The sequence below is a fragment of the Canis aureus genome, chromosome 30 (genome assembly GCF_053574225.1).
Source record: "Canis aureus isolate CA01 chromosome 30, VMU_Caureus_v.1.0, whole genome shotgun sequence".
NCBI classification, from domain to species: domain Eukaryota; kingdom Metazoa; phylum Chordata; class Mammalia; order Carnivora; family Canidae; genus Canis; species Canis aureus.
Genome location: NC_135640.1, coordinates 18,313,969 through 18,340,062, shown reverse-complemented (window position 1 = coordinate 18,340,062; position 26,094 = coordinate 18,313,969). Strand labels below are relative to the sequence as shown.

The following is a 26,094-nucleotide window of genomic DNA, read 5'->3' as shown; positions in this document are numbered from 1 at the left end:
AATTAGGTTTTGTTGTTCTAGTTTTGTATTTTGCCTCTCTGAGGAAGACTCACTACTAACTGGCCTTCCAAAAACTCTTTGTGCTACTTCTGTGCCTCAGGATTCCTTCAAGCAAGGGAAGGTCTACCAGGGACAAATAGAATTACCAGTCACCCAAGGAGGTAGATGCCAATACAGCCGGTCTTGATGCCCTCTGGCTGTTCATTGACAGTTAAAACCAACAACCGTATTTTCAACTTCCTATGACTGTTTGGGGAAGGATTCACTGACAACTTTTTGATTTCACCTTCCCTTGCTTCTTACTATTTCTATTTAATATGGTATTTTTTTTTCAGTTTTCAGATATTATCATTTTTTAAAAAAAGATTTTATTTATTCATGAGAGACACAGAGAGAGAGAGAGAGAGAGAAAGAGAGAGAGAGGCTGAGACACAGGGAGAGGGAGAAGCAGGCTCCATCCAGCGAGCCTGACGTGGGACTTGATCCCGGGTCTTCAGGATCACACCCTGGGCTGAAGGCGGTGCTAAACCACTGAGCCACCTGGGCTGCCCAGATATTACCATTTTTTATTTAAGTTGCTAACACATATGTGTAGTAAAAACCAAAAGAAATAAAAAGTTGCCAAATAACATATTGTGTACAAGTATAAAAGAAAGTTGTTCTCCTTAGCCTGTCCATCATACTTCTTCTCAGAGGTTTTCTAGTTTTCATTCCAGAGATGTTTTCTAGTTTTCATTCCAGAGATGTTCTCTGCACATACAAGTATAGTTGTGTATAGATCTTTCTGAGAAAATTAATGTTAGCATGTTATGCACACTATTTGACGCGCTTTTCTCATTTTTAAAAGTTGAAGTATAGCTGATACACAATTTTATATCAGTTTCAAGTGTACAACATCGTGATTGGACAAGTCAGTACTGTGCTGTGCTCACCATAAGTGTAGCTACCATCAGCCACCATACAACCAAGCAATTACAATACCATTGACTATATTCCCTATGCTGTACTTTTTATCCTTGTTACTTATTCATTCCATTACTGGAAGCCTGTACCTCCCATTCCCCTTCACACATTTTGCTCACTTGACAGCTTTTAAAAAGTTTAACAATATATATCAGAGGTTTTCCCATATTAGGTCATTTAGAATTGCCTGACTTTTAGTAATGGCTGCCTATTATTTTATTAATTGGCTACACAGAAATATATTTAATCCTTTATGATAGACATTTAGGAAAATGGGCAAAGAATATGAAAAAGAATTAGATGTCATGAAATAAAGGAAAATAGGTCAACCACTCATGATGAGAGAAAATATACCACGTTAATGTGAATTTGTTAATGTCTAGTGGGTTAGCAAGTACTCTTATGTATTGTTGGTGGAAATATTAATAGGTGGAACTTTTATAGATGTTTTGATCATAATTAAAATGATCTTAATTTTTCACCCAAAACTTCTATTTTTAACACATAGTGGAGAGAAAAACTTATAACAGAAGGTTAGGTTTATAAATGGTTACTCAGTGTAGCATAATTGTGAGACAAAAGAGTGAAGTAATTTTCAATAGTTTTTAGACTCTATGTATAGATCAAATGCTAGAACAAAGGAAAGAAAAGCTAAAGAAGACAACACAACTTTCATTTTGCTTAGTGAAAACTTTTATGATGAGAGTTTAGCAGAGCAAAAAGTTAACAATGTAAAATAAACAATTTGGATTAGATTGCAGGAGAAATTGATTTATGCTTTCCTATCTTCTTAAAATCCATTAGCTGCCAAATATATATCAATTTAGGGGGTATGTGCACCTGACCTTATTTCCCACTCATGGGACTGGAAAATTTTCCCATTGGTTAAGTTGTAATTCTATTGGATACAAGATTTAGGGGGACAAAAAGTCATGAAAAGAGAATAAGAAAGAAATGCTACTTTTTAAAAGAAACTCACTTTTGTCATTGGTCTAGCCTTCTCAACTGCCCGACAGCTAGTGACTCCTACCAAAAGGGCCTGTTCCAAACCTGAGGGCTCCTAATTCTCAGACTCTGAGATCTACTGGAAAAGTCACTCTCCTGGGATTCCTAAGGAATCTTGATCTTTCTTTGCTCCTCATGGCCTGTGTGATCCAGGGCAGCTCTCTAAACTTTTTAGATTCATAGTTTTGTTCATATATAAAATGAAAGTGTGTGATCAGTTGATCAGTTAATTTTCAACAAAGCAGAAAAGACTACCCAATGGGAAAAAGACAGCATCTTCAACAAATTGTGTTGGGAAAAATGGATAGCAACATGCAAAAGAATGAAACTGGACTATTTTCTTGCACGAAACACAAAAATTAATTCACAATGGATTAAAAACCTAGGTGTGAGACATAAAAATCCTAGAGAAGAACACAGGCAGTCTGTGTTAGCAACTTCTTTCCAGATAGGTCTCTTAAGGCAAGGAAAACAAAAGCAAAAATAGGCTATTGGGACTTCATCAAATTAAAAAGTTTCTGCAGAGTGAAAGATGCAATCAGCAAAACTAAAAGGCAACTTATGGAATGGGAGAAGATATTTGCAAATGACATAGCTAATAAATAGTCACTATCTAAAATATATAAAGGATTTGTACAATTCAGCATTCAAAAAATCAAATAGTCTTATTAAAAATGGGCAGAAGACATGAATAGACATTTTTCCAAAGAAGACATACGGATAGCCAACATGAAAAGATGCTCAGAACCAGTCATCGTCAGGTAAATACAAATCAAAACTATAATGAGATATCACCTCACACCTGTCAGAATGATAAAAATCAAAAACACAAGAAACAACAGGTGCTGGTGAGAATGTGGAGAAAGGGGAACCCTCTTACACTGCTGATGGGAATGCAAGCTGGTGCAGCCACTCTGGAAAACAGTATGGAGATTCTTCAAAAAGGTAATAATATAACTACTGTATGATCTAGCAATTGCACTACTACGTATTGATCTAAAAATACAAAAACACTAATTCTAAGAAATACATATGCCTCGGCATTTATAGCAGCGTTATCTACAACAGTCAAATTACGGAAGCAGCCCAAGTGTCCACCGACTGATAGATGGAAAATGGAATACTATTCAGCCATAAAAAAGAACGAAGCTTTGTCATTTGCAATGACAGGGATGGTGATAGAGAGTATTAAGCTAAGCAAAATGATTTCACTCATATGTGGAACTTAAGAAACAAATGAGCAAAGGGGGAAAAAAGAGAGAGGGAGGCAAACCAAGAAATAGACTCAACCAAAGAGAACAAACTGATGGTTACCAGAAGGGAGGTGGGATGGGAGGATGGGTTAAATGGGTGATGGGGATAAAGGAGGGCACTTGTATTGAGCACTGGGTGTGTATGGAAGTATTGAATCATTATGTTGTACAGCTGAAATTAATTTTACACTGTATGTTAACTAACTAGAATTTGAATAAAAACTGAAAAAAAATAAAATGAAGTCTAGATGGCCAATAAATTTTTCTTTTAGATTTGACATTGATTCTGGCTTCTCACTTAGTTTCAAGGGGTTACAAATCCTAAGAGGAGGTAATTATATCCACTGTATAAGCAGATGTTGGTTGTACTGAAGCAATTTGAGATAATGTTTTCTGCTTGGCCATGGATTCTAGGAGAGAACCCTAAAATATGGTTACCTCAACACACATTTTCACTTCAGTTTAAGGTCATTAACTAAATGTAAATCAACCAATATACAAAATAAATAACATTTATGCACGTTTCATAGTTTGGTTTAAAAAACTGTCAACAGAGGGAAAGCCATAGAGTTGAGGCGGATTACACAGCAAATACTCACCTACTTGAGGATCCGGAACTAGCTGAGGAACTTTTTTTGATAGTGCAGTCTGGTTCTGTTTTATGTATGTCCCTTTATTTCATTCCCATGTTGATTGTTTGCTGGCCAAGAGTAAGATTCAAGACATCCAATAGATGTCTAAGATCAAACCAGGTCTCATTTAATTTTGCTATGTCCCTAGGCAGTCTAATTGTATTTTCACAGATTCAAGCTTTTGGTACTGAATTGTCAGACAATGGTTTATATCATAATAGATCACTTATGAAACGTTCTATGTCATAGGCAGGACACAGTGTACAGAACACTGTATTAGAGAGAGGTTTTCCTTACTGCTCATGATCACAAAAGAGTTCAAAATGTGTATTAAATTGGTGGCACATATCTAAAAAGAAGACAAAGAATAAATTCTTTTCCCTTTTTATTTTCCATTGTTTTAAAATGACTTGAAATTGAGTAAGTGCAAAATAACATAAATTAACCTAAAGGCTTAGAGGTTTTGTAAAACACACATCTATTTTTTCACAAACATCCTGTGGATCGACAACACAGTCCTTTAATTTGTTCCAGTCTTAAGAATATACTGTTTTTACTCTGGGAAGGAGGTTTGCTGGCACTTTTGGTTATCTGCAATCTGGGATGCTAATAAATTTGGCTGCAGGGCTAGACACGATCTGTGCCATTTCAGCATGTTATGCTGACTGTATATTTGGCCCTTTGGGTACACATGACACCTGAGTGAGCAGCAGCAGTCAGAGCACGCGATATGCCACACACAAGTCTGCAGTCATTTCTGGGCATTCTTTGCTCACATGACACTGAACATATTTAAATATGAAGAATAATGACTACTTTATAGTTCAAAACTGCTTCAGTTAACCCATTCTCCTGGAACTATGACAATATCCACCTCCATTGTTTTGGTTTATATAATTATTTTCTTATCTCCAGGAATTTTCTGCTTCTTCTTGGTTTCAAATACTTTCTAAAATCTTACTCTTAAATCTCTAGGCTCAGGAATCTCCACCCTCTAAATCAGATACCACATGACACTCATTTGTTATAAGTTGTTATGGTGAAATGTTAAATTACAATTTGCATCTTTTTTATTCATCCAGTGGTATGTAATTAAACATTTTGCTTTTGTGTGCCTGTATGTGCATATGTGTCTATATTTACCTAAAAAGGTTGTAAGCTTTCAGAGGAAAGCAACTACAATCTCTACCTACGTGTAAAATATTGTAACATCACTACCTGTAATTGAGGAGAAAGAGGGCAGGAATTTGTAGTGCCCCTAAAAAAGATTGAGTTTTTCATGGTGTGGGTTTCCAGTTTATGCCTCAGACTTTCCAAAACCCCACCGATCATCATTTATCCACAAATGTTTATTGAATCCTCACTTTGGACCAAGCTCTGTCCTGGACTCTAAGATATCACCATGAACAGAATAGAAGCATATATTTTAGTGTAATATCGCTAATACATACATCACTTTTTCTGTCCCTATCTAAACATTCTCCTAATAGTCCTAATATCTCTAGCCAAGTGTATTAAATACAATAAGGTTATGAGTAATTATAGAATTCTGTGCTTTAGTACTCTACTACATATTACAAATGTGTAAAACATGATCTTCATAATTAAAACTTACAATCAAGGGAAAAAACATGAAAAATACATGAATAAAAACTTAAAATAACCACAATTTAAAATTTAATCTAGGTAAGATAACAAAATGATGGTGATGATAATTTAATAATGAGTTAAACCCTTATTGAGCCTTTGCTAAGTGCCAGGCACATTCTCAATTATTTACACATAATATCACTGATCACTTACAAAAGTGTTTAAGAGGTTGTAGTGTCTTTTTTTCTGTTTCACCGTAGATGGAAGGTGCAACTACATTTCTCTAAATGTCCTTTGGGTATGGCCCAGGTTACAATGGGCAGCAAGAGAAATTTGCATAGAGATTAAGAAGGTGGAAGCAAATCAGCAGACTCTACTTTCTGAAAGTCAGTGTAGGGTACCAGAACTACTGTAGCTTCCTTATGTTGTGAATGTGCTAGCTTATCTTGTTGATATGTAGCAGCACCAGGCTGACAACTGCCATCCACTCCCCTCCCCCTCCCCCACCCAAGGTACTATTGGATCTTCCACTTAAGTTTTTCCAAATTCTGGAAACAAGTACATTAGCAACTCTGTGGCAAACAGCACCAGGTTGTTCTTCAGGTCACTTATGCCAGGTTAGAGGCTGTGAAAACTAGGTGTGAGTTCTCCTTTATCTTTTTGCATTCCAGTTTATCTGAATGGGCTCTAGTTTATCCTTACTCTATCCCATTCTGTCCAGTGCAGCCTTCCTTCCTAACTGCAGGCCGTGATAACCAGCAGTGACTTCAGGTACATCTGATCCAGGAGTCAAGCTTTTCCATGGGCTTCCTCACCAGCTCTCATAATTGTGTAACATCTAATCCTTGTAATAAATTTCTTATTCCATATGGTTTTACTTCTCTGATCAAACCCTAACTGACACAACTCCAAATTTCAGTTTTTTAAAAAAGATTTTATTTATTTATTGATGAGAGACACAGAGAAAGAGGCAGAGACATAGGCAGAGGAAGAAGCAGGCCCCCCAGGATCAGGACTCGAGCCAAAGGCAGACGCTCAACCACTGAGCCACCTAGGTGCCCTCCCAAATTCATTTTAAGCCTGAATTCAAGCACTATTTCTAATAATAGTTCTGTTACCTAGTAACATTAATTTAATTCTATGTAAAATTTGTAGACTTTTAATCTTAAATAGCTAGAACTATATTGTCACCCTTATATATGGAAGATATTAATTATACTTTGAAATAATTTCATGTTTTCTATTGCTCCAGACATCAGAGGAATAAATAGCTATAACTTCTCATAAGTAACCTAGACCTACTCAGTAATAACTAATACAAAAATGAATATATTATTGGTCTAGGAGGCCTGACTTCTGAAACTAGAAAGGACTTGAGTGTGTTAGACTGTAGGAGAACAAAACAAGAAACAAAAGAATGGGAAAGAAAAAAGAAGAAAAAAAGAAACAGCAAGGTTAGAAAAAAAATCACCCCCAAATCTAGATAGATCTAACTAGATTCAAGTTCCATATTGGTCTTCCTCCCGTCCTTTTTCTGAGAGCAGTCATCATATCCTGTATCCTGATCAACCCATGACCTTTTGTGTTATTTTCCACCAACTTACCCTACTTTAGGTGAAAAACACACATACACACACTCACATACACATACACAAACACACACTTAACATTCAGGGGAATTTTAAAGTTTAGGGAAAACAAAAGCTCATGAATAGAGTGATAACTCTCCTTTGTCACTACTTTCGGCACCTTTATATATTACTTTTAATATATTTATCCCTAAAGTTGTATTTCAGTTTATGGAGGACATTAGGGATAAGCTCTTCAAAATAAAATTGCACAGTTATCAAGCTTTGTATTCTCCACTGACTCAGCACAAAAAAGATGCCAGTTTATGCAGGTTAAGATAAAGGACTTTGCAAAAATCACTAAGTCACAATGATTTGAGGCAGAGTAGATTTAGGTTAAGTAGGTCAATAAAACACAAAAGCAGGGAAAACTTCATTCTTATCACCTTTATAGAATCAATGTGTTAAAAATAGAAAAGCAACACTCACTTTAGATTTAAGGAGAAGAAATAATAAGGGGATGGATGAGGAGAGTTACAGTTAGAGGAATAGGGAAAACACAGCCAAGAGCAGTCAGACTACTAAATCATCTTCATTTATTCATATATGTAAAATGCTTCATTCATCCTAAGTACCATCATGGGTTGAGGCTACTAATCAAAATAAAATTCATGCAAATATATGTACATGATTTGCAGATGAGCCATGGCCTCCAGGTTTCTGGAAAGTTGCCAGTATTGTCCTTGGTAAAGCAAAGTTTAGGCCCTTCCAAAGCTCTGAAAGTGTCTTTTCTTTGTTAGAAATGCAGAGCTCATGAAGAGTGGTAAAAGGAGACAATGAAGTAGGAATGAGGGATGTTAAACCAGCCAAAGTCTTTCAGAGAAGTATGCACCCAGATCTTCTTTTTACCACAGAAGAGTTCTGAGCTCTGGAATATTTATTATTTCCAGATATGAAAAAGATCACATTCAAAACAAAATCAGTATGAAAGAATTTGTTATTAAATTAGATTTTTAAATTATATATGCTTAGAGAATGTGATTTTTAGAATTTTTAAGTATAAAAACAATTTTATAATTTTAAATTTATCTCATCAATTTTGTGGATAATATTAGTTACAACTGGGTTGTCTTTATGCTCAAATGAAGGGCATATACTACAGAGCAATAATTGCATATCATTGGTTCCATATTGTTCTGGATTATTTGGAAATCTTAAAGTGGTGATGATGTCTTAGAGAATACCGTAGTGGATTTGTCAGGGAGAATATAAGGTAACTAAGTAGGAGTTAAGAGGAAGGAATTAATAAAGCTTATAAAAACTCAGTAAAAAATTCATGAGTATGGGTACATTTTTCAATCAATCATCCATCCATCCATCATCATTAAATACTGTATAGAATGAAGGTGCTAGGAACATAATGATAAATGAGACACAATTACTAACTTTAAAGTACTAAAAGTCCAGTAGAAGGATTGACGATCAAACTGTAGGGTCATGTAGTGAAAGACATAACAGAAGAACACGGTTCTGTGGCTCTTCAAAGGAAAGAGCAAATCATTTTACGTGATTTCCAAAGACAGCTATTTCAGTTCCTTCCTTCCTTGCATATACTCCCATCTTTCCAGAGGTAGACTATCTTTTCCCATCTTGCACTTGTCAGAGTTGTCCAGAGAAAGAGAAGGACTGGGATATATATATATGCACACACACAAATACAGATATAAATATCTATATATATTATTTATTTATTTATTTATTTATTTATTTATTTATTTATATTTTAAATATATAAAGATATCTATCTATATATAAATATAGATCTATCATCTATCTATCTATCCCAGGGAAGGACTGGGATATATATATATATATATATATATATATATATACACACACACATATACACGCACACACACAAATACAGATATAAATATCTATCTATATTATTTATTTATTTATATATCTTTTAAATATATAAAGATATCTGTATATATAATATATAAAGATATCTATATATATAAATATACATCTATCTATCTATCTATCTATCTATCTATATATCACTAAAAGATTTGTTTATCTTAAGATCTATCTTAAGGCCAGTTGAAGAATGACACTTAGAGGCAACTTGAAGAATGAGAAAGAGTAGGGAAGAGAATGACAGAGTAGGGAAATAAACCCTCTGGACGCAGGCATGGCAAGCATAAAGGCCCTTAGGTAGAAGAACCTTTCAAGTTCAAAGAAATGAGAGAATATCAGTGTTGCTTGAGTAGAGTAACTGAGGAGTGTCAAGATGACATGAGAGAAGGAGAAGCTTGTTCATGCATTTCCTTTTAGGACATGAGAACATGGGAAAGAGTTTGGCTTTTATTCTAATGGCTGTTAAAAATATGTAAGTGTATTACTATTCTATAGCTGCTATAAAAATTATCACAAATTCTTAAAACAATGCGCATTTATTATCTTATAAATATTATCTCTCTGTTCTTGAGATCAGAAATCTGAAATGAGTTTCACTGGACTAAAATCAACTTATCAGGAAGGCTGTGATCTTTGCTGGAGTCTCTTTTGGGAGAATCTGTTTCCTTTTCTGGCTTCCAGAGGCCACCTGTATACCTTGCCAATGGCTGCTCCTTCCACCTTCAAAGCCAGTAGGGTAGCATCTTCAAGTATCTATTTGACTCAGACTCTTCTTTCTGTACCATTCAGATAAGGCAGGGAAATCTCCTCATCTCAAGGTCAGCTGATTAGCAACCTTAATTCCCCTTTTTTTAAAAGATTTATTTATTTATTTATTTATTTATTTATTTATTTATTTATTTATTTAGAGGAGAGCAGATCATGTGAGAACATGAGGTTGCGGGGGGGGAGAAGGAGAGGGAAAAGCAGAGTCCCCACTGAGTAAGGAGTTGAGTAAGGATATTATTGCTCACAGGAGGCCTGACTACTGAAACTAGAAAGGACTTGAGTATGTTAGACTGCAGGAGACAGGGCTGGATCCCAGGACCTGAGTGGAAGGCAGACGCTTAACTGACTGAGCCACCTAGACACCCCTAATTCCTTCTTTAAAATACACTTCTTGAAAGAATTTTGCATGCATTATTTCCACATTGTCCTTGTTATTTATTTATTTATTTATTTATTTATTTATTTATTTATTTATTTTAAAGATTTTATTTATTCATGAGGGACGCACAGAGAGAGACAGAGACACAGACAGAGGGAGAATCAGGCTCCTCACAGGGAGCCCAATATGTGGGACTTGATCCCCAGACCCAGGATCGCATATGCCCTGAGCCAAAGGCAGACACTCAACTGCTGAGCCACCCAGGCATCCCTGTTCTTGTTATTTAATTGCGGACTTACTACAACTAATTAAATAAGATTTGCCTTTAAATGTGATCTTTCTTACATGTTTTGTTTATTCACTTCTAACCTGGTAAGAAGTAGATATATAATTATGCAGTTATACTGTATCATACCATGAAAAGATAAAGAAACTCAGTAAAGGCATTTGGAATGCCTTTGAACATTGTTCTGAACAGTTTTCTAAACAAAGCTGTATTATTATTATTATTATTATTATTATTATTATATAATACCATACGTATTATTATTCTACACATATCATCCTTTATAAGGTTTATAATCTATACTGAGATTTTTTATAGGCTATTTTTCTATTTTTTTTTTTTTTTTTAGAGTAAGTGAGCATGAGGGGTAGGGGAGGGGTAGAGGAAGAGAGAGAATCTTAAACCCAGTATGGAGCCTGACACCCAGTGGAATCTCACAACCCTGATATCATGACGTGAGCTAAAATCAAGTCAGACGCTTAACCAACTGAGCCACTGAGGGGCTCCTATTTTTCTTGAATTCTTGGTCAGTTAGAAGAAGTTACAATGAGAAAATGTTTAATTCCAGTTTGTACAGATTTATTTCACTAAAATGAAAGTTAGATATAGGTGAAAAAGAAAAAAATGTATGACTACCAGAATGTGGAACATTATAAGCAATGCCATCAAATTTTCAATGAAACAATACGAATTAGATGCCCCTTCCCAGTTTTATTTAGTCTTGCCTAATTAATTTTTGTCACATCAGAACTTGAGGTAGTAATCTGCTTGCAAGAAATCATCAGCTCCTGGACCAAAGGTGTTTTGGAAATTTTGATGGATTCTCTAATACTCTCTGGCAGCTATTTGCTTATACACTATAAACATAAAGCTATTGATTTCAGTACCAGCTGTCAACAATAGCTAATACAATTTTTTACTGAGACAGTGATCCTTATGATGCTTCCTCTAAAAAACATTATTTCTTGGGGCTCCTGGGTGATACAGTCAGTTAAGTGTCTGACTCTTGGTTTCAGCTCAGATTGGATTCTCATGGTCATGAGATTGAGACCTGCCATGTCAGCACCCAGTCTGCTTAGGAGACTCTCTCTTGTCTCTCTGCCCCTCCTGCTCATGCTTTCTCTTTCTCTTTGAAATAAATAAATAAATAAATAAATAAATAAATAAATAAATATTTAAACATAGTTTCTTTTCTTTTCTGTCTGACTCTTAGTTTCAGCTCAGATTGGATTCTCATGGTCATGAGATTGAGACCTGCCATGTTCAGCACCCAGTCTGCTTAGGAGACTCTCTCTTGTCTCTCTGCCCCTCCTGCTCATGCTTTCTCTTTCTCTTTGAAATAAATATATATATATATATATATATATATATTTTTTTTTTTTTTTTTAAACATAGTTTCTTTTCTACAGTTTATATAGCATGTCCTTTAAAGTCAGTGCATATTTGGAGAGAGGTAGCAGGATCCACTTGATGATGGTAAAACTGAATAGTCTTAATTAATTGTATAACAGTGACAAAAATATGAGAACTGAGGAGATTAGAATTGCATATTTGGGCATAGTTCAAAATTCCTTAGAATCAAGAGAATGATTACCATGAGTATGCAAACATATTATGGATACTGATGGCATTGAAAAACCTATAGAGCCTCTGAGCCATCTAGTAAAATGTGTGTTACACGTGCCACCAGCTTAGAAGGGTATTATAAATGTAGAAACAAAATATTTAAAGAATCAGTTTGTTCGAGTAACCTATGCCAGGCTTTCACAAGAACATGAAAATGCTTCAATTCATCCTGAAAGCATATATGATTGTGGAAACATGTTCATATTAATGATATCTTACTTGCACATAATTGACCCAGATGAGGCTGAGCTTCTTTTTGATTTGACAGCTCTTCCTGTACTGTTAGTTTGACAAATAGAGTGGTTCTTTCTCACACAATGGTGTTGATCTAATTAACATATAGAGAATACCCAACCTACCTAATTATTTCTAGTCACTTCTCTCTTAGAAAGTAAGTTAAAAAAAAAAAAAAACCCAAAACAAAATGAAAAATGCTTTTCCACAAGAGAGTGAAAGTTTAAAAGACATTCAAAGAGTTTTATAATTCTCAGTTTGGGAAAGGCAATATCAAAAAGATTAATGAGAGGACTTTGGCCATTACGTCAAGATATGAGGATAAGTTATAGGTAAATTATTACAGTCTAGATTACTGTTAATCAGAGTGACAATATATTAAAATAACATAGCAGAAGATAACATAATAAAGTAACTCTGGTTCTTTCTGAAGTGAGAAACTTTAATTGTTTATTATCAATTTTTTTTAAGTATGATGAAAAAACATAACAAGATCTCAGGTGAGAGAATTCAGTTAAGGAAACTCTGCTCCCTGGGTAGATTACAGAGAATAATTCATTATCTTAAAAAAAAAAAAAAAAAAGATTAAATCCTTTAAGACCAATTTTGAATTAACAGTATTCTACTTTTTATCATAACAAATCTTTAATGATTTGGATATAAGTCTATATAAACTTAAATAAGCATATTAAATGATGAAGCTTTTACCATTAGCTTTAAAATACTAACTTATCAGTGTAAGAGGATATATATAATTTCTTGGACTTCACACTTTAATTATAAAGATTGCTCATTCATTAATACTAACCTAGTCTTTTTTTTTTTTTTTTTTTTTAGGCTTATTTACTTATTTGAGAGACAGAGAGACAGAGAGAGTACATGTGAGGGGAGGGACAGAGGGAGAGAGAGAATATCAAGAAGACTCTTATTTGAGTGCAGAGCCTGACTTGGGGCTTGATCCCATGACCCATGAGATCATGACCTGAGCCAAACTGAGAGGCTGATGCTTTAACCGACTTGAGCCACCTACATGCCTCTCCCCAACCAAAAGTCTTAGAGTAAATTAGGGATAATGGAAATTACATGAATTTGTTAATTTTTGGAAATTATATTTAAATTGGTCCTTCAGAGCAACAGGATCAAAATTGATATTAAATATGTGTCAAAGAAATACCTTTTACAATTGTAACAAGATAGAGGAAGTGTAGTAAATTAGTTCACATAATCTGCCACACTGTCTCCAGTTCATAAGAAGATGTCTTTAAAGACATCAATATTATCATTCAATCTAGTTTAATACATATGCTTATATTCCCATAACCCTAAATAACTTATGAAAATAATAGCAATCTTTCCCATAAAACTAACATAGGAAATTTAGGAAACTCTAAATGACTAGATTTGTCAAACAATAATTATATTCAGGGGTTACGTAAAATATACTCACTATGATAGAATGCAAAAATGGCCAGAAATTCTTCTACTCTTTTATGCATCTTGCATTTTGTAATGAGACTTTGAAGCTCTATCCATCAAGAGGTGGAATCCATTTTTTCAAATCTTGAATATGGGCTTGGTCTTGTGACTTGCTTTCAGCAAATGGATATGATCAAAGGTGACATAAGATAAAGCTGGAAAAACATTGCAGTGGAATTTCTCTTGACTTTGGGTACTCTGCCACAACTGAATGAGTCCATATTAAAGTGCTGGATGATGAGAGACACGTGCCAAAGTCATCCCCATCACCCTAGCTAATAGTTTCAAACCAACTGCCAGATATGTGAATTAGGCTATGTAAAAGCCTGTAGCACTAGATAGCTAACTCGGAAAGATTAAACCAGACAAAGCATAGAATCAGAAAGATAACAAGTGTTTACTTTTTAAAGCAAATTTTTATTTCCCATAACAAAAGCTAACTAACTGATACAAAAACTGGTAGCTGAAAGGAGGTATTGCCATAATAAAACCTCAACTATATAATATTGGCTTTGAATTCAGGCTGTGGACAGAGACCACTTTTAGTAAAGGCTGGAAAAATGGTGAACGAAGGTAGGTCTTAGTGGGACATTTGGCAAAACTTTCATCTGCAGAAACTTGAGTGATAGAAAATGTACCCAAAGAACTTGTGGATCTACTTAAGGACATTTTTGGACAGAATGCTAAAAGTGTCATTTGACTTCTTTTAGCTGCACTTAGTAAAATATGGAAAGAGAGATGAGCTGAAAAATGAACTGTTTTGTTTATAAGAATTTAGAAGAAATAAAAAGTTATCCAGGATTTACTATGTTAAAAAACAAAATTGTGTTTTTCTTCAGTCTTTCAAGTTGTTAAACATTCTCAAAGTAGGAAATAGCCTTAAGTGTAAAGATAAAAATCAATGGTGTTGGGTAGAAGACCCTTTGTAATAACTTTTAAAAGTCCTAAGTTATGGGCAGCCCGGGTGGCTCAGCGGTTTAGTGCTGCCTTCAGCCCAGGGCCTGATCCTGGAGACCCAGGATCAAATCCCATGTCTGGCTCCCTGCATGGAGCCTGCTTTTCCCTCTGCCTCTCTCTCTCTCTCTCTCTCTCTCTCTCATTCTCTCTCTCTCTCTCTCTCTCTCTGTGTTTTTCATGAATAAATAGTAAAATAAAATCTTTAAAAAAAAGTCCTAAGTTATATTTAAGAGACCTCAGGAAAATAGAACAGACTCCTAATATTCCTAGGGGCATTTTTCTCTCAGCAACCTAACACATAGAAAATAGAGAGAGGTCTGTGTGAAAAGAATTAGATGCAAATTTTAGGAATAGAGAATTTTAGGAATGACATAGAGTTGTGAATCAGGTTCATGGGCAATCCATGAAGTTTTTAAGACCATTATACTAAAAAAAAAAGAACTGCTAGTTGCTCTAAAAGAGATTGCAGTGATTAAAAAAAGAGTAAGATTTCTAGGCTCCTAACCTGCTATGTATAGAAATAAGAATGAAAATCATGACAATTTCTTGTGTAAAGATATGGAAATCCAGAGTTGGAGTCAAGAGACTCAGAGAATAGTGAACAAGAAAAACCACTCTCATGAAGCAGAAGTGGACTCTAATCACAGAACATTCCCAGGTCCAGAATACGGGAAACTATTAATGTGTATCTGGATGGCTTTCAGAATGGATACAAACCAATGACTGCTCTGTGCCTCCCATTCGTCTCATTTTTGATTAGAAGCAAATACTGTGGTTATTTTGTTCCCATCTCATTCTTTAATATTAGGTTGATTGGCAGCAAACAATTTATGTTTTTAGTTTAAAGTTGTCTGGGTGAAGAGCACATGCATCCAGTGAGCCACATCCATATCTAAGCTAGAAGCAAATAGGAGAACCTGGCATTCAAGCCAGATGCCATAAATGGGAGTGCCCTTTGGCATTTGGGAAGGGTGAACATATTTTACACATAGGAAGACTAATTTGTGGTCAGAAGGCAGTCTGTGGCAGATTACAAAAATTGCTGCCAATGTTTCATCTATTTAACATATCTCTGCAATTTAATTTTGTTGGTCTTCCCATGAGGAAGTAAGTTCATTTCTTTTTATTATTTCTTCTATTTATTTTTTATTTTCTTTTTTTAGCTTTAGGGATAGAGAGAGAGCATAAAGAAGGAAAGGGGCAAGGGAGAGAGAGTATCCCAGGCCGACTCCTTGCTGGGTGCAGAGCCTAATGTGGGGCTCAATTCCAGGATCCTGAGGTTGTGACCTGAGCTGAAACCAGGAATCAGATGCTTAATCAACTGAGGCACCCAGGCAACTTGAGAGTTTATTTCTTGAATCCCCCTCTTGAATCTGGGGCTGGTAATGTGACTTGCTTTGGCCAATGAGATATTAACAAATATGACACAAGCAGAAGCTCTTTTAAAGGACTTACATATTGGAACTTGCTCCTATTTGCTGTATTTGAAACTTTGCAATTATCACCATGTGAACAAGCCCAGGCTACTTTATTGGATGGTGATAGCCAAATCATCTTCATCACCTTAGGAAACATTGTTGAGCCAAGTGGCTGAGGCCATCAGAGGCTATCCCAGACCATCCAGCTTCAGCTGAGAGTCCACACACAAATAAAACTGCTAACTTAATCCATTATTTCATAGGAAATAATAAAATTAGTGTTGTTTGAAATCACTAACTTTTGAGGTGGTTTATAGTTAACTGATAGACTATATTCCTTACTGTGATAGGATCAAAGAGAAGATGCACAGCTCCTTTAAACCAAAGTTAACATGCCAATCAAGTTCATTGAAACAGTTATCCTGATTAAAAGGAATATTACACAAATGAGGATACATATAATTCCTCCATATTTATTTGACAAATGTTAAATATTTCAAAGAAGCTTTTACTAACCCATTTAATGATTATTAGATATTAGCTTAATGGTTATTTATAAGTAATATAATATCACAGTTTGATTTTTTCTGAACATGCAGAGGATGGATTCTTTTTCTTTAAGGGACAGCATATTTAAAGCATAAAAATACAGGTTTTTACTTATCTCCTTTAGTTTAAGAAATCATATAATATTCCCTTTCTGAAGAAGGCAAAGATATACCAATTTGTTTTCTCAGGAAGTATTTAACCTATAATGAAAGAACCTTATCACACTTTTGATCATGCTAGGGAATTTTTGTATTGCCTCTTCCCTCCAGAATACATCATTTTTCTTACCATTAAACCTTGGATATTGAGACTGGATTAGACTGTATAAGCTAGTACACTGTGGGGTATGGAGTTTATGGTTAGAGAATATTTCTTCGTATTTTTTTCCATATAAAAGAGAGGAAATTATACTTTTTACAGACATCTTAACAGAAGATCATGTAGTTTCATATGAACCAGCAGATCATTTCCATTCCATCTACCTTCTTATGTCAACACACTTTTCAGGCTGCTTCAAATAAATGTTGAAATCAAAGCAAGACCCCTTGCTCTCTAAGTCATCCCAAATCTGTTTCTGTTTCTTTATTTATAAATGTTTCCATTCTTTTGACAACAGAACTGTGTGTTTTTTTAAGATTTTATTTTTAAGTAATTTCTACACCCAACATGGGGCTTGAACTCAACAACCCTGAGATCAAGAGTCACATGCTCTTCCCACTGAGCCAGCCATGTTACCCAACAATAAGACTATTTTAATTAGATATTCCTGTATTTCATAAAAATGAAATTCTTATAATCTATAAACTTTTAAGAATACTTCCAAAATAAAATGAGATTTGGCTAACAAAGCACAATTTCAGACCTTTGTATGAAACTAAAGCCCTTCCTTCTGTAAAGATGACAAAGAAGCTTTACTCAGTAACAAGGAACAGCATACAGAAGTGATAGCATTTGACAACTTACGGTAGATGGTTATAGAAAGGCAGAGAAAAGTAGGAACCAAAAATGATTCCATATTCTTGACTTTAGCAACTTAGAGGAAATTTTTGCTGTTATTTATGGGAAGGGAAATGAAGGAGGAAAAGATTTAAGGGAAGAGAGGAATGAAAACTCAGTTACATTTTAAATGCTTGTAATACATCCAAATAGAGATATCAAGAAGGGAGATGGATATATGGGTCTGAGTCTCAGGAGAAAGTTCAAAGCTGGATATATAAATTTGGGAGAGTTAATAGCTAACAGAATAGACGAGATCACTCAGGGAGAGAGTTTAAGGAGAGATCACAATGAGGCTTAAAACTGAGCCTGAGGAAATATTTGACGGAAACCCACAGAAAGCCAAGTGTTTGGATGCTCCTATATTTTTATTTAAGACACTGACATATTTGGATTCTATGGGAGATGAGAAATATGTACTAGGATCAGTCAACAATGACATCTTTATCACAATATTGAAAAATATAAAGGAATGGTTTACCTGGAAAAAAACTGAGCAAATTATGAATGTCCTTATGATATAATTCAGAGTGCAGAAATCTCATTATAGTAGAATTATTTAACATGGGAAATTGTTAATAACATATGAATAAGAAGAAGCAGATTAAAAATATGTATTAATAAAATACTATTTAAAGTTAAGTATAAATTCAAAGTAAAAACTAGAGGCACACATAAAAATATTGTGTGGTTATTCCTTGATAGTGTGAATATAGATATTTCTGTGCTTTGTTTTTCTTGGTTTTGTAATAAATGCTTACTACATTGAGTGTTGTCATGGTTGAAAAAAAGTTATCTGAAGCATTAAAATGGAAAGTAATAATAATGATATACTGAACAATAGCTACAAAGGATATATAGGGGGAAATTTTTGTGAAAATAGCATTATAATTGTTGGGTGCTTAGTTTTTGCTGGGTGCTATACTATGGTAAATGTTTTATGTGGATTATCTTATGTAATTCTTATAAAATTATATAAGATGGGACTGTTATTACCTTTTTGAATTTAAAAAATAATTTAATAAGACTTTATATTTTAGAGTACATTTAGGTTCACAGTAAAATTGAAAGGAAGGTCCAGAAAATTTCCATATTCCTCCTGCTTCCAACCTTTGTAGCCTACTCCTTTATCAATATCCTCCACCAGAGTGGTACATTTGTTACAGTCTATGAGCCTCATTGACATACCATAATCATTTAAAGCCCATAGTTTGCATTATGGTTCACTTTTCATGTTGTACATTCTATGGGTTTGGATAAATGTATAATGACATGTATCCATCATCATGGTACCATACAGAATATTTCCACTGCCCAAAAACTCCTCTGTGGTTCACTTATTTATCCCTCACTGCTGCCAACCTCTAGCAACCTCTGATCTTTTTATTCTCTCCATAGTTTTGCCTTTTCCAGAATGTGATATATATGGAAATACAGTATGTAACCTTTTTCTTCTATCATTTAGTAATATGTATTTATAGTTCCTATCTTTCCATGGCTTGTGCAGTAATATTTCACTGTCAGGATATACTATAGTTTGTTTATCCATTCACCTACTGAAGGACATCTTGGTTCCTTCCAAGTTTTGGCAATTATGAATAAAGCTGATACAAACATCCATGTGCAGGTTTTTGTGTGGACATGTTTTCAATTACCAAGGAGTGCGATTGCTAGATTGTATGGTAAGGGTATGCTTAATTTTGTAAGACATCACTAAACTGTCTGCCGAAGTGGCTATACCATTTTGCATTCCCATCACCTACTGTATCAGCTTTTAATAATTAACAACCATGAAGCTTAGAGAGCTTATGTTACTTGACCAATATAACACAATTACTAAATAGGAGAGCTGGGATTTAGGTGCAAACATATCTAATTCCAGAGAAGGCTCTCTTGTATTTAGGACACAAGTACAGGTGGAGTGAGAGTCATCCACTTCCTGAGGATTACCTCAGCGGCTAAATGAGGTAGAAAGCAACCATTTGTTTTCACTTCTTCAATAAAACAAGCTGTGCTAGAGCAGAATCCAAGTAAGCATCCATGTAGAAATAACGAATAGCATTTACCAGATCAGTATTTACTTATAAGCTTCTTTTTTTACCTTAATCATAACTATAATATCATGTACAAAAATAAAAATATATTTGTGGGTATGGATTAACATGATGAAAACAATTTTTTGTGGACTATGAGAGTATAAAAGTGACCTTAGAGTTTATATGATCTAACAGCTTCATTTTATGGATCAGAACGTTTAGCCCAAAGAGAAATTAAATCTGGCTGATGATAGCATCAGAAATAGAAACACCTCACACTGGAGCTCTTTTCTTCAGCTGATCTCAAAGACTGATCTAAGGATCCATGAGACCTTTGCCAGGATCCACAAGGTCAAAACTCATGCATAGTAATACCAACATGTTATTTGCCTTTTACACTCTCATTCTTTCATGAATTTATAGTAGTTTTCCAGAGGCTACATTGTGTATGACTCCATGACAGATTGAAGGCAAAAGCAGATATGCAAATACAGCCAGACAATTAAGCTAGACAATGAAGATATGTACAAAAATGTAAAACAGTATCACTCTTCTCAATTATATGTATTTTTGTAAAACAGCACAATTTTTCATAAAAATGCATTCATGTCAACATGCAGAGTTTATTTTTAATTAGTAAACATTTCAAAATTTTCTCAGTTTTAATTTCTAGTATAGTAAATATCAATGGGTAGAGTTCACATAAATGTACTATGGGGTCCTCAGTGGTTTTTATTAATTTAAGGGGGTCTTAAGGTCATAAGTTTGGAAACTGCTTTATTAAAGAATATTTATTTAAAATGTCTTTAAGCTCTTCCTATTAGGAAAACAGTATTAATTTAATAAATATAAGAATATTTAATAAAATATTAAGTTTAATAAAAATAAAGACTTCAATAAATATTAATAAATTTACTAAATATTCAATAAATATTTAATATTTCAAATCTTTATATATTTTAAGACTTTTTCTCAATATTTTGTATTTGTGACCAAGAAAAGACTGTCATATTGTAGTGAAATTCATCTTATATCTACAAATCTCCTATTTCAATGTTTAATCATGCTTTTCAGTGATTAAATTAAATCTTACATTAAGTGTATTTTTTTCTTATTTTCCTACAGAATATTTCAGCACAGAAAGGAATTTCATAACCTAAGTTAGATTACTTCTCATCTTTATTGCTAATTTAAATCATATTTCTTGAAGTTAAAGAAGCATATTGTTTCAGGAAAATTAGATGCCTTCCCTTGGTATTATGGCACGCTTAAAATATATGCTAATATTGCAGTGAGAATCATTACTGGGTTTCTCTATATAGCACTGAAAGGAAAAACAATTAAAATTGCTTTAGAGTATCAATAATTCATGAGGGAAAAGTCTATCCCTACTAGACTATGTCTTAAAAAATCCTTGTGAGACAAGAGGGAGCCTCCTCAATCTCTCCCAGGAGAGAAGCCCTTCCCTCTACTTTATGAGGGAGTTCATTTCAAGCTGCCCTTGGGCTTCTAAAATAGCTATGTATCTTACTATTCTTAATCTGTCTTCTCCCACATCTTAAAAGTAGAAATGAAACCTTCACAAGAAGCCACTTTTAAAAGTAAATACATACATACCTACATGCGTACATACTTGCATGCCTAAAGAACGCCTTCTGTATTTTTTGATTAACCAGCATAGCACCTACCATGATGCCCTCCATATTGCAAGAGCCAGTAGATAGCCATTTAGACATTCCACCCCCATCTACATTGTAGATATTCCATCCCTCCAGCCCTTCTTCTTAAATCTCCCACTTGCTTGAAACCTGGGGTTTTCTAAATGATTTCCAGGCCGGCTGCCATATCTGATTTTTAATAGGAATCTCTAAAGTGAACTATAATTTGAAAATACGTAATCAAGGACACCGTGGGATTCTCAGCTTTAGGCAATATGTTCTGTCGGGTAAAAGAAAGCTCTGGCAAACAGCAGACCCAGATCTTTTCACCAGCTGTGCCCCCGACTTATTCCATAATTTCAATCAAGTCACTCTAGCAGCCATTGTCTGTCTGTTTCACCAGTGGAAACTACAGAAGTCCTAGCCTGCCTGACTCCCTAACAATGATCATGTGAGGATTAACGAGATAAAGGCTGTAGAACTATTTTGTTCCCCTGGGGAAAGATACTCAGAAAATAAAGGTATTAGAGAAAATCTCTGGATATGGCTTTCAAGAACTCAGATTCCCAAGTCTCATGTTGTATGCATGTTTTCCGGCAATTAGATCATTATTGCTTTTTCTTCTGCAATGAAAACAATACCAAAAACCAGTCTCCCTTTGAAATAGAACAAAGAAAGCACACTTTTCTTTTGTTTCTTTCATGTAAGATGGATTTTCTGAGTATAAGCATATTGTGTTATAGCACAAGTTGGCAGCTTTACCCTCAAATACACTCACATCTGTTGACTGGACCTGAATTTTACACACCCAATTGCACATTGTTTAATTGCTCATCTCTGCCAGTAGCATAAATATATTGTATATTTATATTTTAAGCTCCTGTATATATTTGAACATACGTATAAACATGTATTGACTCTGCTTTTTTTAAGTTTTTGTGCTGCAAATTTTTAAAAAACATAGTCCTCTCTATGCATTTTAACAGAAATAAACCCCCTCAAGGTTTCTGTTTAAAATCATGCCCACAGGCATAAACTGTGAGGCATGCCTGCTATGATTTCACCTTCACATACTTCAAAAGAATGTGTGCATGTTTGTGTTTGGGGAATGGATGATACAGGGAAAGGGGGTTTAGGAAGAAGATCCTTTGTAAATGTAAAATATTCCCTGTGTGTTGTTCCGCATCTAAATATCTGAATTTAATGCTTTCATATGGCTCTTCAATTTCAAATGCTGGGCTTTGACCATATTTTATCATGGCCTAATTTGATATTATCCCATCACCAAATATCCTAGGAACACTTTCTCTCATACATCAATCTCTCCAAGAATGGACAAATTGCTCTTAACTCCATATTAAGGCTAATGAAAGCTTTTGGAGAAGTTGCAGAGTATTGAAAAATGGGATTTAGCATAAAAATGCCTTCCAAATAAACCACAAAAATGCCTCGTGTGACTGTGGTGAGAGAACCTGCTGGCTGTGTGGTATTGACATGAGGAATTCCAACAGCTCCTTCTGAGTTGGGGAGATAATTGCTTCAATAGAGTTCATAAACTTGCAAGCTCAATTCATCCAGTAAAAAATCCGAAGTAAACGTTGCTGGAAAATAAAATCTCTGTGCATGGAGGTTGCTGCTTTGCAACATGGAGGATTACTAGTCTGAAGACTGTCAGTTTTGAAATCTAAAGCAATGCATTACCCTGCAGGGCCCCATCCATGCCAGCTAAAACAGATGTAGCATATTTGTTTCTGGAGTGTACTCGGCTAGGGAAAAATACCTCTTTTTTCTTCCCCCTTTCTCATTTAGAGATTGAAGGTTAAGACAAATAAAACTTGCTTTCCCACTGAGATGTATGCTACATTTCAGTATTGAATAAATGTGCATACTTCTTTATTGGGGCCTGAAAATACGGTAGGGTACTAACACAAGAACATTATCACAATTCATACTGTAGTATTAGCAGTTTCTACTATTGAAAAGTGGCATTATTTTAATATGAGAAGATATAATGAAAATATAACAGGAAGGAATTGACCGCATAGAGCAAACATTCGACTCACCACTAATATCCTAGCCAGAAAATAAACCCTAAACATCAAAGTAATTGTGAAATTCACATTTGTTCATTGACTCTGAAATGAAATCTATTGCTAATATTCTAAAGCTTTTTTAGAGCTTTAAATATACTTTAATAGTGAATAATAGTTACATCCTTTATGTAAAGTCATGTTTGCCAGAAAACAAACAAAAAAAGGAAAGAAAAACCTACACAAGTTAAAGACTACATAAATCATAAAAAATTAAATTAAGTCTCTCTCCCAAGCCAAGTCAGGACAAAATCATTTACATTTTGGTAGAATTTAAATTCTTTAGAAATTTTAATTTTGTTAATAGAGCATATTCAATTTAAAAAATGGTATGTTTGAAGCAAATTTCCCCTTCTTGTTAGAAAAACTTTCAGTAACTCATTTTACATGTAAAAGCTTTTTATCTTTTGTGAGCTACTTTTTCTTGCCATGATGATAGGAATAAGTCAGTGATGGAACTGAGGCATTCTAGTGGAAACAATGTAAGAGTGTTAAAAAAATAATGTGATTTATCTAAAAGGAAATGAAAACCAGAGGAACTCTATTCTAGAAGCCTTAAAAAAAAATGAGTCATATTCTCCCAAGATTTATGCTGGGCCATGATGGTTAGGTAGCAACCTTGGAAGTTAGCAGGTACTTCTAACACCCCAGATCTCTAACTAGATAATGCATCAGAGTAAAATGAAGGTGATCTTGGAATAAAAAAAAAGCTTTTTTGCTTACCCCTTTTTCCAGTCTTTGGCAACGACCAATTTGTTCTATCTATGGATTGGGGATTTTTTTTAATGCCACCAAATTTAAATTTATATATTTTTATGTTTTTAGTTTCAGGTATATAGCATAGTGATTTGACAATTGTATATATTATTCAGTGCTTATCATGATAAATGTAGTTACCTTCTGTCACCATGCAATGTGATTACAATATTACTGACTATATTCTCTATGCTGTACTTTTTATCTCTGTGACTTCTTTATTTTATAACTGGAAGTTTGAACCTCTTAATCTTTTTCATCTATTTTGCCCAACCCCCCACAACCACTTCCCTTTTGGCAACTACCATGTGTCCTCTGTATTTAAGAGTCTGCTTTTTTGTTTGTTTGTTTTTATATATTCCACATATAAGTGAAATCATACAGTCTCTTTCTCTGATTTATTTCACTTAGCATAATAACCTCTAGGTTCATCCATGTTGTTGCAAGTGGCAAGACATTTTTCTTTTTTATGGCTGAGTAATATTCCATTATAGATATTTTTCTTAATCCATTCATCTATCTGTAGACATTTGGGTTGCTTTCATATCTTGGCTATTGTAAATAAAGCTGCAATAAACATAGAGGTGCAGATATCTTTTCAAATGGGTGGAGTCAAATGGTAGAATCTTCTAGTTATAAAATAATTAAGTCATGGGGATATAATGTACAACATGGCAGCTGTAGTTAATAATACTGAAAGTTGCAAAAAAAGTAAAAGTTCTCATCATAAGGAAAAACGTTTCTACGTATGTGATGGATGTTAACAAGACTTATATCACTTTTGTCATAATAAATATACTAAAAAAACAAAATCTAACATTTATTGAGGGCTTACTATGAACTGAGCTCTCTGCCAATTGTGGTACATGTATTAAAACATGTAGTACTTAGAACAGGCTAATGTGATAGGTACTATTATAATTCCCACTTTAGTGATGAGGAAATCAAAGCTCAGTGATGAAAATAGACATATAGCTATTTCATATTAAAGCTTAGGTCAAGGCCCTTAATAACCTCCAGATTGCACTGCCTCACTGAAGGGTCCAGGATACACATTCTGCAACAGAAGAGTCTCAGTGACCCACCAGAACACTCCTTTTTACTTTCTCACATTAATGGTAATTCTGTGAATAGCTTAACCAAAACAAGCATGGTAAACAATGAAATTTTTTTAAAAAGTCTACATTTGGATAAAAAGTTGGAAGAAAATAATTTGCACCTTTAAAAGAAATATTTGAGAGAGAGAGTGAGCCCAAGGGGGAGGAGCAGAGGGAGAGGCACAAGTAGACTCCGTGCTGAGCACAGAGCCCAATTTACAGCTCAATCTCATGACCCTGAGATCACGACCTAAGCTGAAATCAAGAGTTGGACCCTTAACCAACTGAGCCTACCTAGGCATCCCCAATTTGCACCTTTCTTAAGGTGAAACTAATGCATGTGATTTCTGTACTGATCTACAGGCAATATTACCCGATTGATTGATTTATTATTCTGTTTATCAAAGAAATCAATTGGTGAATATTTCAAAACTATTAAAGTTTCATTACCCTGTGATGGGCTAAAATGTCAGCCCTTGTCTTGTGATGTCCCTGGATTTTAGCCAATTTTAATTTGGAGTTTTATATGACTTTATAATTTTTACTGACTAACAATGCAACTGTAATTCCCTACTACATTATTTAAGTGATGGATGAAGGGGGAGGAAGGGCTATGGATTGAAAGGAAGTCATTACCATGGTCCTATCAGGAGGTTCTCACCTCAGAGTGGACACTACACTTGACAGTGAAACAGTTTGATCATTGAATTGGATTTGCTCTGACAGGAATATTAATTCAAGTTTTGTGACTCTTTTATAGAAGGGATTCATTTCATGAACAAAATCAAGGCATACAAATAGATCTTTTTAAAATTTTAAATTAGCAATTAAATT

At 34.5% G+C, this 26,094-nt stretch overlaps 1 protein-coding gene and 1 long non-coding RNA gene across 14 annotated transcripts in view; one reads left to right on the top strand and one right to left on the bottom strand.

Moving 5' to 3' along the window:
- The window catches only part of LOC144301762 (uncharacterized), a 161,350-nt gene extending 157,292 nt beyond the window's left edge, over positions 1 to 4,058 (bottom strand). For all 13 annotated transcript variants that reach the window (XR_013368561.1, XR_013368565.1, XR_013368556.1 and 10 more), the window contains exon 1: positions 3,821 to 4,058. The gene's annotated coding sequence lies outside the window, so the exon portion shown is untranslated. The remainder of the gene's footprint in view (positions 1 to 3,820) is intronic.
- LOC144301763 (uncharacterized) overlaps positions 1 to 26,094 on the top strand; it is a 305,839-nt gene that overhangs the window by 236,255 nt on the left and 43,490 nt on the right. The window lies entirely within an intron of this gene.